The sequence below is a fragment of the Aotus nancymaae genome, unplaced genomic scaffold (assembly GCF_030222135.1).
Source record: "Aotus nancymaae isolate 86718 unplaced genomic scaffold, 86718_ANA_hifiasm-v0.15.2.pri h1tg000007l, whole genome shotgun sequence".
Classification (NCBI taxonomy): domain Eukaryota; kingdom Metazoa; phylum Chordata; class Mammalia; order Primates; family Aotidae; genus Aotus; species Aotus nancymaae.
In genome coordinates, this window is record NW_026988418.1 from 36375380 (window position 1) to 36398037 (window position 22658).

General features: G+C 34.3%; 2 long non-coding RNA genes across 4 annotated transcripts in view; one reads left to right on the plus strand and one right to left on the minus strand.

The window, feature by feature from the left end:
• LOC105710464 (uncharacterized) overlaps positions 1-18002 on the plus strand; it is a 28803-nt gene extending 10801 nt beyond the window's left edge. The window contains exons 2-6 of one of the 3 annotated variants that reach the window (XR_010341213.1): positions 5714-6110; positions 8808-9017; positions 10304-10404; positions 12836-12925; positions 14766-18002. This is a non-coding gene — a long non-coding RNA (uncharacterized LOC105710464). The remainder of the gene's footprint in view (positions 1-5713; positions 6111-8807; positions 9018-10303; positions 10405-12835; positions 12926-14765) is intronic. The other 2 variants (XR_002478025.2, XR_002478026.2) reach the window with 2 other exon arrangements.
• Positions 977-22252, minus strand: LOC135273417 (uncharacterized). Its single transcript, XR_010341214.1, has 3 exons — positions 22181-22252; positions 6001-6129; positions 977-1041 (listed from the first exon to the last, which is right to left on the minus strand). It is a non-coding gene; the product is annotated as an uncharacterized LOC135273417 (long non-coding RNA).
• Positions 22253-22658: the final 406 nt, after the last annotated feature.

Consider the following 22658-nt stretch of genomic DNA (forward strand, 5'->3'; position numbering starts at 1 on the left):
CTGCCACTATAGGCTAGAAAGTTGATGAGTCTTGTTTCACAGTAGTGGGGCGTGTATCCCATTTGACATATGCTGTATCTTGGGATGCAAATCACATACCTTGTGCAGTGAGTAGTGGGATGACTTCAGAATGTTGGAATGTTCTGTTTACTCAAGGGGATGATCATCTGATATAGTAGTGCCTTTGGACTGTGGAAAGCCAAAGCATACAGTAGTAGAGGGCCAGGCCACAAAAGTAAATTTTTCTTAAAAATCTAGTTTCCATGTAAGTGGTTGTTTCATTGGAACTTAATACATCATTAAATTACAAACAACTACAGTTAGATAATAGAAAATATTTTATTATTATACCAGACTCATAAGAATGGGATATTTTACTCAGTATCAAACATTTCTAAAATCTTAATAATTTAATTTTTTTATCACAAAACACCTATAAAAAAATCCAAATACCTTTCAACTGCTTAATGCACTGTTCTATCTATTCAATACTATTCAATGATAAAAAGGAAAAAAATACAGATGCATGAAACAAAATGGATGAATATCCATAGCATTGTGATAGATGAAAGGAGCCAAACTCAAAAGATCACATACTTTATGATTCTCATAAATGACATCCTGAAAAAGACAAAACCTTAGGGAAAGGAAAGAAATCAATAGTTAGAAAGGGCTGGAGGTTGTAATGGGTATTGGCTACACAGTAGCAGTACAAGGAAATTTTTTAATTTAACAGATGTTATAGATTAAATTGTGCCCCTCTTACCAAAAAAAATCATATGTCAAGTCTTAATCCTCAGTACTTATACTGTGACCTTATTTGGAGATAGGGTCTTTTGATTATAGAAGTAATCAAGTTAAAATATGGTCATTAAGTTGGGCTCTAATACAATTGTATTAGTCTGTTCTCACATTGCTAATAAAGGCATACTCAAGACTGGGTAATTTATAAATGAAAGAGGTTTAATTGACTCACAGTTCCACATGGCTGGGGAGGCCTCACACTTATGGCAGAAAGTGAATGAGGAGCACAGTCATGTCCTACAGGGCAGCAGACGAGAGCATGTATAGTGGAACTTTCCTTTATAAAACCATCAGAGCTCATGAGACTTAATCACTATCACAGGAACAGCATTGGAAAGACTCACTCCCATGATTCAATTACCCTCCATCAGGTCTCTCTCTCCCATGACATGTGGGAATTGTGGGAGCTACAGTTCAAGATGAGATTTGGGTGGAGACATAGCCAAACCATATTAACAACGTAACTGCAGATCTAATCTGATAAAAAGAGAAATTTGGTTAGTGGGATATGCAGAGAGGGAAGACAAGATACAGAGACACAGGAAGGAGATGGCCAGATACAAGCCAGCGAGAGAGACCTGGAACAGGTTATTCCTCCAGCCTCAGAAAGAATCAATCCTGCTGTCATTTTGATTTTGAACTTCTACTTTCAAAAGCCATGAGATAATGCAGTTTTGTTGTATTAGGGTTAGGATTAGGGTTAACCACCTAGTATGTAGTTCTTGATTAGGGTAGTCCAAGCAAATTAATACAATGGGACTTTTCCGTATCTTGATTGTGATAATTATTTGAGTGCATGCATTAGAAAAAATTTAAATAACTGTACACAAAGTGTGCATTTACTGTGTGTTTGGTTAAACATGAATGAAAAACACAGTTTACGAAAAATTATTTTTTGTTATCTCAAAAATATGACATTGCAATATAAAAAAGATGGGAAATTTAAAACAATACTTCACAAAGACGATATACAGATCGTCAGCAAGTGCATGAAAAGATGGTCAACATTGTTAGTCATCAAGGAGATTCTAAGTAAAACCACAAGAAGATATCATTGCATATTCATTATAATGGCTAAAATTTAAAAGTTTCACCATACTGAAGTATTGATGAGAATGTGGAGTAACTGAACTCTCTTTCAGCTGTGTGGCTTTTGGGAATGTAAAGTGGTACAATCAATTTGCAAAAGTTTGACAATTTCTTAAAGTCTTTAACATCTGATTACTATAAAATACGAGAAATCCACTTTTATTTACCAAATATCTATGTAACAATCGTACACATTCTGCACATTTACCCCAGAACTTAAAATATAATTAAAAAAGAGGAAAGTGGATAAACAAATGTGATATATTCATACAACAAAGTACTATTTCACAATAAAAAGTGAGGAATTATAGATACATGTGATAACATGAATGCATCCCAAACCATTATGCTAAGAATCCAAACAAAAGAGAGAATATGTGATATGATTTCAGATGTATATGTAATCCAATATGATATGTAGGTAATCTAATAGACCATAAGGACAACATATAGCAAATATATATTGACATAAAGCAAAGCAGTGATTGTCTGGTTCTGGGTGTTATGGCTATTGAGAAGGAAAACTTTTGGAGTGGTGGAAATATTCTATATCTCCTTTGTAGTGTTAGGTGTACAGGTGTATATATGTATACACTTGTTAAATTCACATATAATGAGAATGTGTTTTATAGCATATAAATTATACCTTACTGAATTTTATAAAACGTTTATTACATATAGTGTCCTTTCTTCAATCAAATTTAAATTTGTCAGTTTTCTAATTGTAATGGAAATTAATGTGTTTCCATCATATAGTAAAAGATGTCATAACACAAAGTATAATAGTTGGTAAAGGGGAAAAATTTGCCAGGATCATCCACTTGGGAAATTTCATATGCTAATTAATAAGCTTGTTCTAGACTTCAGATTACTTTTCACAGGCAATTTCTGTAAAGGCCAGTATTGAGTTGTTAAGTAGTCAAGTTTAATATCAGACAAAAACGTATTCAAAGTTTACCTCTAGTACATACCATGTTGGGGGAGGGTGGTTTGGGGAAATTGCCTAACCTTTCTAAACCTATAAATTCATTGTTCTTCATTTGGGTTATTTTATGATATATTAAGTAATAAGTGGAGCACTTTCTCACGATGATTGGCACGTTAGGCTAAATAAATACATACTGTATAGATAAGTCAATGAATGAATAAAATAAAAAATGAATAGTAAATTCATTATAATAAATATGCTCTGACTGCCCCAGTATTTATTTAGCTGGCAGTCTGTGTTAAGTGAATAATACAGGAGGATGAATGACTCCATGATTATAGGAAGACATGATACTTGGTGGTAGAGGTCACAGGGGTTATCGCATGCTTGACTTTAAACATATAGATAAAGTCAGGTAAAAAAAAAACCTTGTCTCTCTCATTTTCCATCTGATATTGATGGATACAATTTTATCTCTTGCACTATGAGCTTGAATATTTTTATTTATTACATCTTAACTGTGTGAGAAAACATTTTAAATGATCTATCTTCAAGGCATGATAAATCAGCACTGGCAGCCAGCCAGCCTGCAGATGTAACAAACCACAGGGCTCAGGCTCCTAGAAAGTCATAAGTGAACAGAATGTAGAGGAGGGGTCAGTCCATAAAAGGGAAGAAAGTTTTTTTATTGGGAAATTGAAACTTAAGCAGGGAAGGGGGTGGGGTACAACCTTATAAGGGGGATAATGAAACTTAGGCAACATCCGGGAAGATTGTAACCACATAGCACTCATCAATGAGGAACTGGGGGAGGGACCTGTGTGATAGGAAATAAATTAGCTGCTGTAACTGCTACACGTGTGCCTGCCTACCAGACACTTGCTCTTGCAAGACTGCCATTAAAAGTCTCCCTTCCTCTGTCCTTTGTGTCTCCCAGTCCATTCTTTGGGTTTGGCTAGGTGAATGTGGGTTTCTCACAACTGGAAACAAGTTGTTTCCTTCTCTCTCTTTAAAATGCGAAATAAGAGCTTAGAAGGACAAAGGGCAATTTCTTGTTGTTCTCCCATACATTTTGTCATGCTGAAGAACTATAGAATTCTCTTATGCAGCTTAGAGACCCTTGGTCATTCTTTTTAAAATCCATACCGTCTACCATTGTGCACTCCCCTGTATAACATAAGTAAAGCTTAAGTAGACATTTGTGAGACTCCTATCATTAGGGCAGAGCAGAGTATTCACCCAAAAAAGTCATATTTTAATGTTTTCCATGTGCATTTATCTTACATCCTAAGTAAGTGACTTTCATTTCTACACAGATTGAGCATCTAAAATGCTCTATACTTTTATCTTAAAAAATATGTTCTTCATTAGAAATCAAACTACATTATAATATTGAGCAAATCTAAAGCCAAAATCAATATCTACATCAAAAATTATTAAGAAAATTTAGACGACTTTGGCTTTTGAAAAAGATGAAATAACAGGAACAAATTTACCAGTCCCCCTAAACAGCTAAAGTATAAAATATGAAAAATGAAACCACAGTTTTAAAGATGTTAGACAGCAAGTAATGAAGGACATTGATACCTGAGAAATTGAAAATGAAAGAGGCAAGTCCTATAGTTTTCTTAGCTACCACCAGGTTAGAGTTCTCAGAATGTAGTGTGGAGAATGGGAATCCTGACAGAACCCAGAAGTTTCTCTAAGTTGAGGAAATGAGACTCAGAGTCTAGGAGAGAAAGGCCAAGTTGGCTAGGGTTTATAGGAAATTGACCAGAGACATTAGTGCTATCAAGGGAAACAGAGAGGGAGAGAGACCCAGAAAGAGATAGAGAGGGAGAGTGAGATTGAGTGTGAGAGAAAAAGAGACAGAAGGAATATCCAATGTCATGCAGAAAGTAGTCCTGAAGGCTTCAGCTGAGTTCTGATAAGTGTATTTATGTGAGGAAACTACCATGTCTATGAACAAAAACACAGAAAAAAAATTGTGAAAACAATTCTTAGAACTCACACAGGGCTAGGAGAAGTAATTCCTGATCTCAACAGACAGAGTGGAAAACCACTTAAGTCATGACATATGAAGTAAGGTACTCTGAATTATTTTGCCTCAGTAATGGAAGAAAATTCTCCATAGACTAAAGGCTGCTATGAACCCTCCTGAGAAAATTTAAAAGCAAGAACTGAAAGTATCAATGTTTTCAATCAACAGACTGCTCAAGAAAAACACTAAAGAGTATTTATAGAAATAAAAAAAAATTCAACAGCAACCAAGCATGGCTATATCTAATAAAAAGTTACCACTCATGGAAAAAAAAGCTGAAAAACAGACCCCATATAAGGAGGAAAAACAACCAATCAAAATTGAACCAGAAATGACACCAGTGAGGGAATTAATAAGAGCAGCCATTATTAGGTACTCAATAGGTTAAAAAAGTAGAAGAAATATGGAGTATGTTAGCAGACACATGGAAGATATTTTAAAAGAGGCACAATGTAACTTCCATAGATGATAACTGCAATGTCTGAGATAAGAAATACACTGGATGGGATTAACAGCAGATTCAACAATGAAAAGTTAAAGGTTGGCGAAGAGCTAGAAGAGAGAATCTCTAAAACGAATGAGAGAAAAAATGCATAGAGCATCAATGAGTGTGTAGTATTATAACACATAAAGTGCAAAGACAAGAATTGCATGAAAAAATAGATGAATTCACATGAAATTTCAAAATTTACCTCTTAATAATTGATAGAAAAGTAGAAATTTTTTTTTAAATGATAGAACTCATAAGGGAAGTGAATTATACTACCAACCAAATTGATCTAATTGATGTTTATAGAACTTTGTGCCCAACAGCAGGTTTTTTATTTTTTGTCTCAATGCGTTTTTTTCAGATACATGTAAAACATTTACCAAAATTGATCATCATCTTGGCCATGAAACAAGTCTCTATGTTACCTGAGAAAATTAGAATCAATGAGAAATTAATACTACAAGATCTCTGGAAATCAATTACAGAAAATCGCATTTCCTGGCGCCGTGGCTCACGCCTGTAATCCAGAACTTTGGGAGACCGAGGTGGGGAGATTACAAGGTCAAAAACTCCAGACCATCCTGGCTACCATGGTGAAATCTTGTCTCTACTAAAAATACAAAAAATTAGCTGGGTGTGGTGGCTTACCTGTAGTCCCAGCTACTCGGGATGCTGAAGCAGGAGAATCACTTGAACCCGGGAGACAGAGGTTGCAGTGAGCCGAGATCGCGCCACTGCACTCCAGTCTGGTGACAAAGGTAGACTCCGTCTCAAAAACTAAAAAAAAAAAAAAAAAAAAAAAAAAAAAACAAACTCTGGAAAATTCCCAAATATTTGTTAGTTTAGCAAGAATGCAGAATTCAAGATAGATAAAAAAGGATCAAAGTATTTCCACGTATCAGCACCAATACTCACAAATTAACATTTTAAATTTTAAATTAAAATATGATTTATAATGGCATTAAAAATAAAATGGTCAGAAATAAATCTGACATGAAGATATTGTTAAGGTATCGATTATCTCCAACTTTATTTCTGTATTCAATCAATATAATACCAATCAAAAGCTCATATGCTTTTTGGTAGAATTTATCAAGCCTTAGTCTAAAATTAATATGGCAATAAAAGGACCTAGAATCACCAAAAACAACTTTGAAGAAAAAAAGCAAGCTTGGATATCAATAATTACTATAAAGCTAAGCCATCATGCATCATCAAGTAGAGATAGACTACTAGGCTCATGGAAAAAAAACTGAGAGTCTAGAAATAGACACACACATATATGGTAATTTGATTTTTAACAAAGGAGTTGTGATGGTTAATTTTACCTTTCAACTTGGCTGTCGTCACTGAGGGCCTAAGTTGGTCAAATATTATTTTGGTCAAAATATTTGACTAAACTATATTTGATCAAGCATTCTTCTGGATGTTTCTGCAAGGGTGTTTTGGGATAAGATTAACACTTAAATTGATGAACATTGAATAAAGTAGTTTCCTCTCCCTGATGCAGATGTGTCTCATTCAAGCAGTTGAAGACGTGAATAGAACAAAAAGGCCAGTCTTCCTTGAGGAAGAGAGAATTCTACAGTAGAACATTATCAGACTCAAACTAAAGCATTGGTTTTCCTGGGTCTCCCGCCTGCTGGTTTACCCTAAACATTTTGAACTTGCTGGCCTCCATAATTACATGAACCAATTCCTTATGGTAAATCTATACACACACACACACACACACACACACACAGACACACACACACTCTCTATTATTTTTGTTTCTTGGAAAACTCTGGAGAATTCTGATTAATATAGGTGCTAAGTCAGTGGAAGCATGATAATCTTTTAAACAGATAGTGATTGAGTTGAATATCCAGTAAAACAAGACTTAATCTATACTTTGCACCATATAAGAATATTAACAAAAAATACATCATAGACCTAAATGTAAACCTAAAACCACAAAAATTCTAGAAAAAATATAAAATAAGTTATCTATAACCTAAGTTAGGCAAAGCTCTCTTTGATATGACACAAAGAGCAAAATAAATAAAACAAAAAATTGATCAATTAGAATTTTGTTAAAATTAATATTTTATGATCTGCAAAAGATACTGTTAAGAGAATGAAAAGACAAGCTTACAATTGAAAAAATCTTGAAAATCTAAGAGTTTAATAAATAATTTCTATCTGGAATATATATAAAACATCAAGACTCAATTATTTAAAAAATCAAACTCCCCAAAATGAACAAAGTATTTTAATGGATGCTTCACCAAGAAGATATCTAGATGGCAAATAAGCAATGAACATATGCTAAACATCATGATTCATTAAAGTAATGCAAATTATAACTACAAAGTTATACAACTACATGTTTATTAGTTTGTCTAAAATTAAAAAACAAGTGTTGCAAGGATGTGGAAGAACTGCTTGTGGGCTTATAAAATGCAACGGTTTGAAAACTCTTATATTCTTAAAACATTAAATATGTAGCTACCATATGACCCAACAATTCTGCTTCTAGGTTTTTACTGCACAAGGGACCTGAAAGCAAAGAGACGCATACAAAATGTTGCACATTAAGGTTCATCACAGGTGTACATGCAATAGCACAAAATTAGAAACAACTTAAATATTAGTCAAGAGGTGAATGCATGAACAAATTTTAGTATAGATCTATAATCTGTAATGGAATGTTGCCCAGCAATAAGTTTTCTTATTCTTTATTGTAACCCTGTCCAACCCACTTAACTCCTCATCCTCAGGACAACCACTGATTTTCTTTCCTGTCAGTACATATTAGTTTCTTGATATGAGCAACAACATGGATAAATCTCAAATTAATTATACTGAAAATGCAGTATGTACATTTTTGGGAGACCTAGCTTTTTTTACTCAAATGATTAATTTAAGATTTATCCATATTGTTGCTCATATCAAGAATTCATCTATTTTTTTTGCTTCTTCTTTCCTTTCTTCTTTACTTCTTTCCTTCTCCATTTTTTTCTGCTTTACTTTCTATCTTGCTTTATTTCTTTTTCCCTCCCTCCCTCCCTCTCTCTCTGTTTCTTTCTTTCTTTCTGTCTTTCTTTCCTTAATTGTGTTACTTAATTTTTTTCTTTTAATTTATGTCTTCCTGCTTTTCTTTCCATTTGGCCTGCTCTGTCTTTTTCGATTTTGTTCAATAGTGAGAAGATGAATACCTGCATATAGTAAGTGCTCCCTTGTTACCTGTCTTGCTAGGATTTAAAATGGAATGTTTAGCAATAAGTATGAAATCATTTTTATGCTTCCATTATGTCGATTGCCATTGCGATGACTATATGGTTTTTAATTGGTTAATACATGAATTATATTAATAAATTATGTGTGTTGTTACCATACATTACCTGGGAAAATCTTCATTTTTTTGCTATATTATTATTTTGCTTTTGTTTCTTTTAACTTACATTTTACAGAGAAATAAAATTACACAAAGTGAAGTACAGAGTGAAATATGGCTAAAAAAGAAAAAGAAAAAAAAACTTGGCCTTATTGAACAGAGTGACAACATCAAGCAATTTATACATAGTTATGTTTGAAATTCCAGGAAGAGAGAAAGAAGAGGAATAGAAATAAAATTGAAAAAATGGATACAGATTTATCGTGAAAACTATACATCTACAAAAGTAAGAAGCTCAAGAATCTTTTTATTGTGTTTACTGAGTATCTCCTGGCTTCAATTAGGTCTTTTTACTCTGGGAAGTTTGATGAGTCAAGATTGTTTTTGCCTGGCCTCCTAGATATTCACTTCATGTCTATGCAGATTGGTATTTGGTCAGAGATCTTAGGAAAAATCTAAAAATCTATGCACATTTCTGGGGCTCTTTCTCTGTATGCTCCTGTAGTTTAGTCTGCCCTACAAAATCTAGGTGCCTTCATCTCCCTAAACTCTGATCTGTGTCTCCTCAAGCCATGAACATTTCTTGGTTCCATGAACTGTGGTCCAGAAATTGCTCCTAGGCAGAAAGCTTGGAAGATTTGAGGACTCCTCTCCTTAGTTTCCTTTCTCTCAGGAATCACAGTCCTGTTCTGCCTATTTTCTAATGTTTGAAAATTCTTATTTTAGGTATCTTTCTTGTCAGTTTGTCCAACTGTTTATAGTGGGAGGATAATTCTAAACCATCTTATTTCCTCATGACTGGAAGAGATATTTAAATTAAACATTTTTTAAACCCTCAGTTTTATAGAATAAATAAGTCTCATGAAATAAACCATAATATTGCAGCCTTCATCATATATTACCACCAACAAGTAACAAATTGAGTTTTTCATTTTTAAAATAACAAATTTTATTTCTCAGTATAATTTAGGAGATTGACTACAATAACAAATAGAAGAATGCATTTTAATATAAAACCATTAGATGGCAATGTATTTTGTAAACATTTATATTATGCTAACTCTGAACACATACAATCGTGCAGCTCCATCTAGGTATAGCTTCCAAAGCCAATATACATAAATAACAGTACTGGTCCCATAAATGATAAATACTGCAGGTTTCAAATATTATTATTTTAGACTTCTACTTTTAATTGCAAATAATTAAAATAACACTTAAAATATAAGTAATTTTAATGGCATCTGCATCACCTATGCATTATCATCAATTAAGAGTTTTATTGTATTCTGGGAAATACACCTGATACATAAAAAGTAGCATGTAATGATCAGCCTTTGAGTTCTAAAAATGTGCATGAATAATGAAACATAATGCGGAAATTCTGTCTCAAAATGACCCAATTACTGGGCTTTGCAAGTTATGTCCTTATGTGAAAACATTCCAGAAAAGATTTTAAGAAGACACTATTAATACAAGTGTGGAGTTCCTTTTGATCTGTGAGAATGGTCAATCATAATTTTGTCCCTTCTATTATACTTCCAACTTACTGCTGAATGGCTCACTCCACAGATATGTTATCAGCAATTCTGGTGTTAGAAATGTTAAAAAGACTTAAAATCTCAGTGATGGATTAGATGCAGAAGCTTGGAGGAAAGAAATGCATAATGAAGGTAAGAACTTTAATAAAAACATTAGCCTTTGGAAATCAATGCTTTTATCAATATACTTATTTGAAAGCGTGAAGATAATGCTAACATCTACTGGATTTTACTATGGCACCGATGCCATTGGAAGTGCTGTATACACAACAACATATTTATTCTTTGCAACAGACAACCCTATTAGCAAGACAATATTATTATCTCCATTTTACACTAGAAGAAACTGAAGAACTAGGATGTTAAGTAATTCACCAAACATCTCAGCTGGTAACTGAAGAACTGGGATGTTAAGTAGCTCAGCAAACATCTCCAGGGCCATAAATTGAGCCTCACAACTTAACAGTTATCCTGTATTGAAAGTATAATGGCAGCATTATTAACTACTGTTACAACTCAGGGGTCATAAAATTATTCTGTCCAGCTCTATCCAATAACAGATGAGGGCATGTTAGCAACGCAGAATATTATAACTGGTCTTACCAGCATTTTCAGATGAAAGTCCTGGGCATAGGCCAAAGCTGTTACCAGTAGGCAGATAAGGCCCTGGAGCCAAGGTCACATCCTGGAGCTTCCAACTGACCCTGATTTACTGGAGCCTCTTCTTCCTTGACTCCAATATTCCTTTCCTTTACATTTTCCTACCCTAGGTTTTTTTCCTTGACCCCTCAGAGATTCTATTCTCATTTTCTTTCACTATAAAAATTTTTGGATTGTGAAACAAAATCCCAAACATTAGCACCTGAAAAACAGGTTTTAGTTTCTGTTGTGCTGAATCTTCAAATGCTTCCTTAGGGTAATGAGAGATAATGATGCAATCCATGCTGGAAGTGTAATCTATGTGAGAAGACGTCCCTTCTACAATGAGTTTAACTGTTCATTCAATTATAATGCCTATTATAATGAATCCTCAGTGCCTAGAAGTTTCTGACAGGTAGTAGTAACTCAATAAATATTTGTTGAATTTATGAATGAATAAATGATTATACAATACAGGTAAAGGTGGAAAGAGAACATAGTTAAATTTCCATATTAAATCATGTTGACTGTTCATTTCTTGGCTAGACAAGTTGTAATCTATGTATTTGAAACTTCTTTCACTTTCTTTCCTTACATAAATATCTTCCATAACAAATTAGTTCCTTAGCCCACCTTCTCAATCCATTACTTTGTGTAGAACCGGAATACTCAATTGATTTTTCTTACACTGTAACTTTAAGGTAGTGTTTACTGAAAATAAAGAGGAAAGATCAACCATGTGTTTTATACTGTCTTTGAAAACATAAAATTACAAATGTTAATAGCATCACACTTAATCATATCTTAATAGCATCACACTTAATTCCAAGTAAGACATAAGAACCTCCGGAGGAAAATTAAGATATCACATGACCAAATTTCCCTAACATACCAATTCAACACTTGCATAACTCTTTGAAGACAACTAAGATTTAGTTTCCCTGACATTTGCAGTCACTTAACTGAAGAATAACTCTGAAATATTTTGTGGCTAAAGGCAGATGATGCGAAATCATTGCTCTCAGCCGAACTGTGTCCACCTTTGAACACCGAAGTTTATGGAAGTCTGATTGCCAGACTTTGAGAATATGCATTCACTAAAAATAAATATAGGTTCCAGTATCCTGGTAGAAATAATCCATCATATTTTACTTCAATGACACTTTGAGACCTGCAGTTTTACATTCTTTTATAGCCTTTTACTCCCAAGCCTGTAAAATAACTATACTTCTTGAATGAATGCTATCTGTATTTTAAACATTGTACTCTCTGAAAGATATGTGGTTAAACTTACCTTACCATTTTCTCTTGAGATTTTTATTTTACACTAGAACTTATGTGCTACCTCTGACAACTTGTTAAAAATTGCAAGCCTCTGCAACAGAAAGGAACACAAAATAAGAAGAATCTAAAGATCATTTGCCCTCTTTAAATCTTTCCTTTTATTTATTTATCTATTTATTTATTTCATTTTAAGGCCATTTCTCACCAGAAAACAGGATGACTAACGCTTAAATTAAAGCTGAAGGTTATGTAAGAAAGGGAACATGGTCACTGGCTTGGCATTTTCCTCTGTAGGCAGAGTGTACTCTTTTGGGAAGACTGCCATTTTGGCAACATTAAGTCTGCTTTTGTAGATAATGCAACAGCATATAGGCATAGCTGACCTATTGAAATTGAGATGATTCATTGAGATAATTTTCTATAATGAGACTATTAACTTTTAACAATTACCAAGGACCACGGACCTAGAAAAGAGGATTGAGAACCTACATATAAATAAGGGTGCTTGTTTCACCAGAGGAGGGTAGAGCAATTATAAATGGACTACGTAGAGATTACCATGCAATTAACTATGTCACAAACTTCTATCTTAACACTTGCCTTCTTCTTCTCTGCCTCACTACATGAAAAATTTTGGCAGGAAGCAAGCCATTTGAGCGGTTTAAGTTAAGATACATGGACTTGATGGTGCCCTAGCAATAGTCTGGCTGTGTTTCCTCATAGGTAAAAGGTAGGTATGGAGAAATTTTTAACAACCCAGGTGTTAACTAAATGACAAAAGCATATATGAAGGACACAGTGGTGCTGCTGAAATAAGGATATCCAATAAATCACTCTCGACTATTATTTATTGTATCCAAATATTTGTTTGAAAATGATTTAAATATTACAAGGACGAATTCTGTCAGAAACACTAGGATACTTAAAACGTCTTAGTTTAGTCATGCTAGTTTAAGTTTAGGTATGTTACTGGAAGCAAAAATATTTTTGTTTTTCAGTGATTATTTAACTGTATTCTACTAGAGTTGAAATCATTTTAAGTGGTATAGAAATCTTAATCTAAAAAATGGACAGCTGTCAAATAACTATAGCGTGTTCTCCATATTTATGCCCAATGAGAAGTTAACATAAGAAATGCTTCATTAGTGTGTCCTTGTAGTCATTGTATTAGTTTGCAATCTTTCAATTTGCAGTTATTTGCAGATGTATCATGTGTAATGGGCTCTATTCAGCAAGCTATTTTCTTTATTGGTTGCTTCTCACATGGTCAAGGGCATACTAAACATGTTCTTGGAATGATTCCCTCTTTCAATCACTATGCCAATAATCACTTAGAATACAAGTGGATTCTTTTCATTTAGAACAACCAGGTGGCTGAAGAGAGCCAGTTAATAAGCAATCAGCAAAATCAAAAGCAATAATGAAGCCCTTCAAGGTTTTGTGCTGCATTGCCTGGTACATAATCTCTATTTTGTAAGAAGATAGACAGTGTGCCTAGCAGTTGAATGACTTTGCTGACGCCACATTCCACTCTTTGTGAGTTTATTCAGCTTTGAAGTTCTCACAACCAGGAGAGATCTAACATCTGTGTGAAGACGCTACCTTCTGTTGTAGAAGATGCTCACTGTTGCAAAGTTGGTTTCTCTATTGATATTACAGTTTTCGGTAGTGCCTGTAAATATGTCTTTTTATCTATAAAAAGAAGCAAAAAATATTAACTACAAGAAGTATATTAAATCTATTTAATTTACAAAAAAATGCATTCTGTAATTAGAGGAATTTGACTGAAAGCTATGTTAAGATTTTAGATGTTAACTTACAAAACTTTTCTTGCTCATCACAATCTACTTTGACTAAAAAAAACACAAACAAACAAAAAAAAACTTGATTATGTTCTGTATTACTTTTATATACATTGGAACACTACTTTTCTGATTACATAAGTCAATATTTCTTTTCTATCCTTAATATTACTCTCTTTTGTATGCCACATCCAGTGTCAATCTGAGTAAAATTCAAAGTTTAAATCAGAAAGGATATTTGAAAGCCTTGAGACAATCTTCATTTCTCAAATGTGTGTTTGATGACTTTAGTTTTATTAGATTATGATTATATTCCAGATTGAATAGTAGTATATTTAATGGAAGGGAGAGTGGGTCCTATCAGACCCAGACAACATTCTAAATAAGAAAAGTTTGTTGCCTCTGCTGCTTTATCTTCTTTCATTCCTGTCTCTTTATTTTCCCACCACCCACTCAATATAGAGAGGCAATCAGTGTTCTCATTTTGATTTTATATGAAGTGTTCCAAATCCTTTGATTACTGTTAGTTCTATTTCAAAGGAACACTTCAATAACTGTAGTTTTCTTCTTATTATTTGGACATCGTGTTGTAGTATGTGTATATGTCTTTGGCATCATTGCTGTGCTCCAGAAAATATGCCAGAGCCTCATCTCATAGGAACATGTCAATCTCTGATAATTTCAAGGAATTAGGTTCTTAAAAGTTTAAAGTAAGAGGAGAGCAAGACACTACTGTGTTGGTTCACAAATACGGTCTTTGTTTTCCAGGAAGACTTTATGAAGTGCAGTGGGAGATGAACCCTGTTCTACTGCCTGCTTCCTCTGTGTCACATGATATCACGTATTATAAAAATGTTACCAAATGTAATGCCTATATGACATAGCTGAACTTCTACCCACTCAAATTCTGCTTATCGTTAAGAAATAAAATGCCTGCTTTAAGGACTTCCCTATATAGTCATACCAGCTGAGACTGGTTAGAACGAAGATAGCCAACATATAGCTTCATAAAAACCTCAGGCTTCATTAGAATCTCATTTCTACACTAGAGGACACTCCCATGAGCACCATGACAGTTAAGAATTGCCCTGATAATGACTGGAAGAAGTCATTAAAGGACAAAAAGGAAGATGGCACTATCAGTTCAGAGGAATTCACCACTCGTTTCCAGAAAAGACTTGAATAATTCTTCCCCTCACTTTTAATGTCCAATATCTTCATTAGAGAAACCCTATATTTTAACTCTCTGACCTCTCACTAGTCAAAAAGTTAATTTGCAAGTCATGCTCCCACTCTCCATCCCCTGGTCACGGAACAGAACTTGCTGTGCTTGATGCTCACTTTCAGTTTCACGTATTGGCTCTGCAGCACTGAAGAGGGAAAGATGCTATTTTGGGGTGCCACCAAGTTTATTGGTAAAAAAAAACACTTCACATCTTCTCTATATCTTCTGCCTCATGTTTTATATTTGACAAGTTCTAGATGGGACAATTCAATTTGTTGTTTTGGTCTATTTTCATCACAAATGGCAAAGCCCTAGTATTGTTTTGGTTTTAGCTATAAAGTTTACTCCATTTAGCCTTTAAAGATTCTTATAATGCATTAACTTCCTCAAAAGCATTTTAAAAATATTTCCTTTTCCATAGCTATATAGTTGAATAGCGCTCTAATTCAGATTGACAACTTTGATTCTATGGATTGTGTGTAAATGATGACTATATGTTTTGCTTCCAGTTTAGGCCATTTAAATATCAACAGATATTTAAGATACTGTTAAGATAGAAAGTTCTAATCTTAAAATATTTAACTCGTCCTATAATATTGGCAATTGTATATCAGCGACTGTAATATGTAGCCAAAAGACTCCTATTCATATATATATATATGAAAAAGAAAGCCTAATTAGCTTGAGTAGGACTTAGTTAACAAATCAAGTAAGTTTCTTTCCTAAACAGCTTATTGGCAACTTTAATGTATTTCTAAGACTTGTGAATTTCCCAGATAAGGACATGGCATAAAGCAAATCCCAAAGAACTGAGAAATTGAACTTTCTAAAACTAAAAAAAAAAAAAAAAACCTTTTATGTTTTTTGTGTCTTCCATTGAATTCATTGGAATAATATGATTTTGCTAGAAGAAATGAAAAAAAAATTATCAGGTATTTTGAATAAAAATTTGGGGTTTTGTACTAACAATTCATCTTTCGTATGATGAACTCATTTCATTGAGCAACTATTTAAATAGCAACAATATTCCAAGCAGCCATGAAACAATGTGCATGGCTGATAGCATTAATTTTTAGTGATGTTGTCTTGTTTTCACAGTCATACTTTTTTTATTTGAACAAATTTTTATAAAGCAAAAGTTTTCTTAACCTGTTTTATATTCAGGTAAATATAAGTACTATATTGCTGTATTAGTCATTACTGTTACAAGGCAATTGAAGGGGTGTGGTCTAGGGAATAGACAGACAGTTAATTCAATCTGGAAGTTCCAGATTTGGTTTGCCTGCATCCTAGTGGCAGTGATTGATTTCTGTATACTGCAATGTCAGGACAATGACAAAACTAGTACAGAGTGATGGTATTGAAGATTGGCACCACTATTTTCTATTGCTTATAACTCCTGAAAACTGGCAATTTTGTTGTTAGAACAGGAACAGTGATATAACCAGGGAGGGGAAATTTTATAAGTTTCATACAATGAATCTACTAGCGGGTGAGAAGGGACTGGGCAAACTAAGTTATTTTACTTTTAAATAAGCACAGTTAGGACCCAGATAATCCCTGAACTAGCCTCAGGAATGCTTTAAGACCCAAACTACACATGGAAATGATAGGCACTTTTCTTAACTGTAAAATATTTAAAAACACAGAACTCATCTATTTGAAGATTTTAGAAAGAGTATATCAAAACAGGGGGACTTGTCTACATGGGTACATAATGGTATGGTAATAATAGTCATTAAAAGGAGAGTATTTAATGTATTACTTGCTTTTCATTTTACTGAAAAACAAAAGAAACTAGAAATTACATGAACTTGTTCACAGGCTTCTCTACCAATAAATCCACCAATTTATCTGTGTATCTATGCCCACATTCTCTGCTTCCTCTCATATTTCAATGAGTGAACTGGTCCCCTCATTTCTAAGATTATAAGAATTCACAAGACATAGCAATTGTGTGAAATGTAGTATTTTTACTTAAATGCCTTTTGTCTGTTTCTACCCCCAGTCTATTATTTTATAAACTAGTTGAGACATAAGTGGTTTCTTGGGGGATGATATATTACTTACACATTTTCGATGTAGTACATATGTATGTGTATGTGTGAGGGTGTGTATCTAACTACTTTGTTGGAGTGATTCCTATGGTTTGGAATTGCTGGGGCCAAGTTTATGCAAAAATCTACATTTTTGAGTAAACTTCCCATGACTAGAGTAAGTTTCCCATGTATTTGCAAATTCTTCATATCCTAAAGCTGTACAAACATCAGATAATCAATATTTGTAAGGATTGACAATGTAATTTATAATGACATTACTTTCTCAGCTATTTTGTTAACCATATCATCTTCATATAGCCTATAACTCATTTGTGCTATTCCATTTTCCTCTGTTCCTTTTATTTTCACTTCCCTTGTAATGTTAGTCTCTTTGTACTGATATCTGAAGAATTCATTTATGATTAAAGATGTTAATATTTTGTCTAGAATCGCAAATATGTTTTTTCTCATTCATTTTACTGTGGTGGTTTATTTTTTGGTTATGCAGAAGTCTTATATTGAAATATGAAATATAATCTTGTTCTGTTTTATGGAAAAAAATATCAAACTCTCTACTTATGTATAGATCCTATTTCCTGCTGACTTTGTTTTTAGAATCTCCTCAAAATTTTCTGTTATCTAATTTATTCTATTTCTCTGTTTCTACTATACCATCCCCATCAGCATATGAGCATAATACAATGTCTTCCATCTTAAACTATACATCAACAAAACTTTCTTCAATCCCATTCAACTTACAATCTCTTTCCTAAGCATTTTTCTCAATTTAATAAAAGAAAAAAAATTCAAATGTATTGACTATCCTTTGCCTCTCTGGACTGCCTTCTTAAATTAATCCTTAACCAGGACTTTTTTTTTTTCAGTTATTATACAAACTTACTTTTGTTGAAACTCACCAGTGGTCACCCCATTGCTATTCTAATGTCACCTCTTAGGCTTCAGCTCACTTGACTTTTGATGAGATTTGACACAGGTGATCATTCCCTTCTCTCTGAAATAATCCCACCAATTGGGTTTCATCGTGTTCTCCTAGTTATGTTCCTGTCTCATAGGCTGCTCCGTTCTAATCTCTCTGCTGGATACCTCTCATCTTTCTCAATGGTAAAATTCGTAGTATTCCAGGGAATGACAGATCTCTACTCTTTATTCCTGCTCATTTCCTTAGTAATTTCATTTAATTTATAGTTTTACAGCAATCTTTATGGTCACTATTCTCAAGTAGTATGTGCAGTTCTAATCTTTCATATGAAACCAAAACGCTATCCATAAATGAACAGGTTAAACAACTAGACTTCCTCACAATTTAAAACTTTTGGTCTTTGATAGATCATGTAAGAGAGAATGAAAAGATAACCTATAAAATAGAAGATAAAGCAACATCACATTTGTTTATTTATGACAATGAATTTGCATTCTAAACATGTTAAGGACTCCCAAACAAAAGTCGGCATCAGAAATAAAAAGCAATAAAACATAGGCAACATATTTGGGCAGATATTTTACCAAATAATACATTATATCTGGATAATAAACACATAAAAATACACTTGATTGCATTAGTCATTAGGTAGCAGAATACTAAAACCATTATGAAGTACCACTTCATGTCTATTACAATGGCAAAACAATTTTAAAAATGTAAAAAGCTGAACATTACCAAGTGCTAGAAATAATGTTGAACAACTAGAACCCTTACATTTTGCTGGTGAGACTATAAAATAATGCAGCTCCACCGGGCTCAGTGGCTCACGCCTGTAATCCCAGCACTTTGTGAGGCTGAGGCGGGTGGATCATGAGGTCAGGAGTTCAAGACCAGCCTGGCAAAGATGAAACCCCATCTCTACTAAAAATACAATAATTAGCTGGGCGCTATGGCATGTGCCTGTAATCCCAGCTACTCAGGAAGCTGAAGCAAGAGAATCGCTTGAACCTGGGAGGCAGAGGTTGCAGTGAGCCAAGATCGCACCATTGCACTCCAGCCTGGGTGAAAGCGTGAGACTCAGTCTCAAAAAACAAAACAAAACAAAACAAAAAACAAATGCAGCTCTATTTGAAATATGGCAATTTCTTATAAAGTTAAAAGTATACTTACTATATAACCCAGCAATTTCACTAATTTACCAATAAGAATTTTTTAAAAATTTACAAAAATTATGTGAATGTTTATAGCAGCATTATTCATAATCACCAAAAATTGGAAATGGCCTAAATGTCTATAAACAAATTGGCATATTCATATGCCTTTGCACTTCCATGCTTCAAGCTAAAATCTTCATTGACACCACTTTTTCTTGGGCATTATACGTTTGACTTCTAAACAAAGACCATAGTTTTACATTGAAAATACATCTAGGCTTTTCTTCCCATCTCTAGTTTATTCTACCATCATCTCTTATCTGGACTATAGCAATTAATCCAATCCTGAAAATTTATCAGGCAATGGTAAGAGTAGAAATGGAAGCCATTTATCATATATCTAAGTATGTAAAAGTGTAAATAACATTCCAAAAATGGTTAAAATTTGGCAGCAAAGAGCGAGCCAGGTGTTGACCTTGGGCACCAGGTGTCTGTGTGTAGCCTGTGTCCTTCGCTTACCACCTACTCCCTACCCCCATCATACATCAGGTTTCTCATACAAATACATACCATTTAGCTTGCACATTCAAGTTTAGTTCCAAACCTCTGACAACAACCTCTTTTTGACCACCCCTTGGACTTTGATACATACACCCAGAGGTGGTTAAATAATTTGTGGAGCCCAGTGCAATATTAAAACAGAGCCCTTTGTTTAAAAAGCAGAGTAAAAAAGATACCTATAAAGTTACTAAATATAAACATATTTCCTTTCTTCTGTGGTCTTTTCCCTTGTCATGATGTTTTTTATTGGCTATTTAATGCCATTCTACACACTTATCAGAATGACAAATATATTTAAATAAATATATGTGTGTGTGTATGTATATATATGTCTATATGAAATTCTGTGTTCATGGACATCACAAACTACTTTTCTATGAGTACCAAGAAATGATTTACACACATCTTGCCTATTTCTCCTCTGCTTATGCATAAGTTTGATTGGACTTCACTGAACCTCATCACAAGGCAGAAGTTCAAATATAAAATTATTAAAATGATGATGAATGCATTAAGCCATCTGGGGTAACTTCTCAGTTTGGGGTCCTATGTGACTACAAGGATGTGTGCCCATAAAGCCAGCCTGGCATACACTACGTGTGTTCTGCACTTGGAGAGGCAAACCTGGAGCTGAGTCATGACGGATCAAGATCCAGGGCTCAAGCTTACTAGAGAATAGAAGAGGAGTGGTGGGATCTGGGTTGGTGGGAGTGTATCCTTTATGCTTCATGGATTTCTCACGGAGAAAGGAGCGAGAGTAGAATTCAGGGCAGAAGTTTCTTTTCCAGGCTTAAGGGAAATAGTTTCCTAGGTGGCTTTTGTCTTTCCTTAATTGATATGGTCAGGCTGTGTCCCCACCCATATCTTAACTTGAATTGTCACTCCCGCAATTTCCACATGTCCTGGGAGAGACCCGTGGGTGGCAATTGAATCATGGGGGTGGGTCTTTTTTATGCTGTTCTCGAGATGGTGAGTGAGTCTCACAAGATCTGACGGTTTTAAAAAGGGCAGATCATCTGCACAAGTTCTCTCTTTTCTCTTGTCTGCTGCCATGTGAGATGTGACTTTCACCTTCCACCCTGATTGTGAGGCCTCCCCAGACACATGGAACTGTAAGTCTACTAAACCTCTTTATTTTTGTAAATTGCCCATTCTCGACTATGTCTTTATCAGCAGCATGAAAATGGACTAATATATTAACCCTACTTTTACCCTCATATCATGCATAGTAATCCCCTTTAAATACATGTCAGATCATGACACTCTTCCACATAAAACCATCGATCACATTCCATGTTCCAAACAAAACAAAAACCTTATATTAGGCTACATTGCCCTAGTAACCTGCTCCTCCCTATTTCTTTTTTCACATTACATCCTACTATTATCCTCTCCCTAACTCACTCTACCACAGTTACATTTGCCTCTTCTCTATTCTTTTTTTTTTCTTTTTTTTTTTGAGATGGAGTTTTGCTCTTGTTGCCTAGGCTGGAGTGCAATAGCCCGATCTCGGCTCACTGTAACCTCCACCTCCTGGGTTTAAGTGATTCTCCTGCCTCAGCCTCCTGAGTTGCTGGGATTCCAGGCATGCACCACCACGCCCAGCTAATTTTTTTGTATTTTTAGTAGAGGCTGGGTTTCTCCCTGTTGGTCATGCTGGTCTCTAACTCCCAACCTCAGGTGATCCACCCACCTCAGCCTCTCAAAGTGCTGGGATTACAGGGGTGAGCCACCACACCTGGCTTAAAATATTAAATTAGTCAGATGATCAGTTCAAATTCATGATTTTAGGAAGATAATTTTTCAATATGAACATTAAATGATTGCAGAACATAAGCAAATTGGAGAGACCAAGAAGACTACTGTCAATACTAACAAAGAAAGAGGTAGCAGGAATTTAGTTATGCATTTAAATAACCTCTTTCTTTATTAGTATTGACAGCAGTCTTCTTGATCTCTCCCAATTTGCCTTTGTTCTCCAATCATCTAATGTCCATATTGAAAAATTATCTTCTTAAAATCATAAATTTGAACTGATCATCTGACTAACTTCATATTTTAAATGGCTTTCCACTGGGTGCAGGGAAAAGTCTAAGCCTCTTAACATGAGAAACAAATATGATTATATTCATAGTTGAGTATCTGGCACATATTAAATATTAAATTAGCAAACTGTAAAACATTATTGTTATAGAGAAAACATTTAGTGATGCACCCAAACACTCTCCTCCATGGAACATGGTGTTATTTACTCTACTTACTGTAATAAATTAATGTCTTCCTCCACTTCAAAAAATATTGCTTTTCCTGTATCTTCTCCTTATCATTCCTCTGCTCCCTTCTCTCTGATTTTCCTCTCTTTCACCTTTTTACTCACTTTCTCTTACCTCTATCTTTGCTCACTTACTGGTGTTTGCACAACTGTTTAATAGAAAACTATTCACAGATATGGTAGAGAACACTGTTGAGTAACAAATGTTAAGTGCCAAAAATGCTCAATTGGAATTAAAGGGACTGATAATCAGCAATGCAGATTAGTAGAAACCTGCAGCCTCTGGGTGTGAAAGAAATTGAGCTAGGTGTAAAATCAATCAGATGGTAAGTAAGCTGTCACTATTAATGACAGAAATGGTAACCTTCAGGATTAAGCCCATACTTTCTTGGACTGTTGTTACGTTTTGCTGCCAAACGCTTTGGCTTTGGCCAGTGTATGTGGGCATTAATGGTGGATTACTTGGA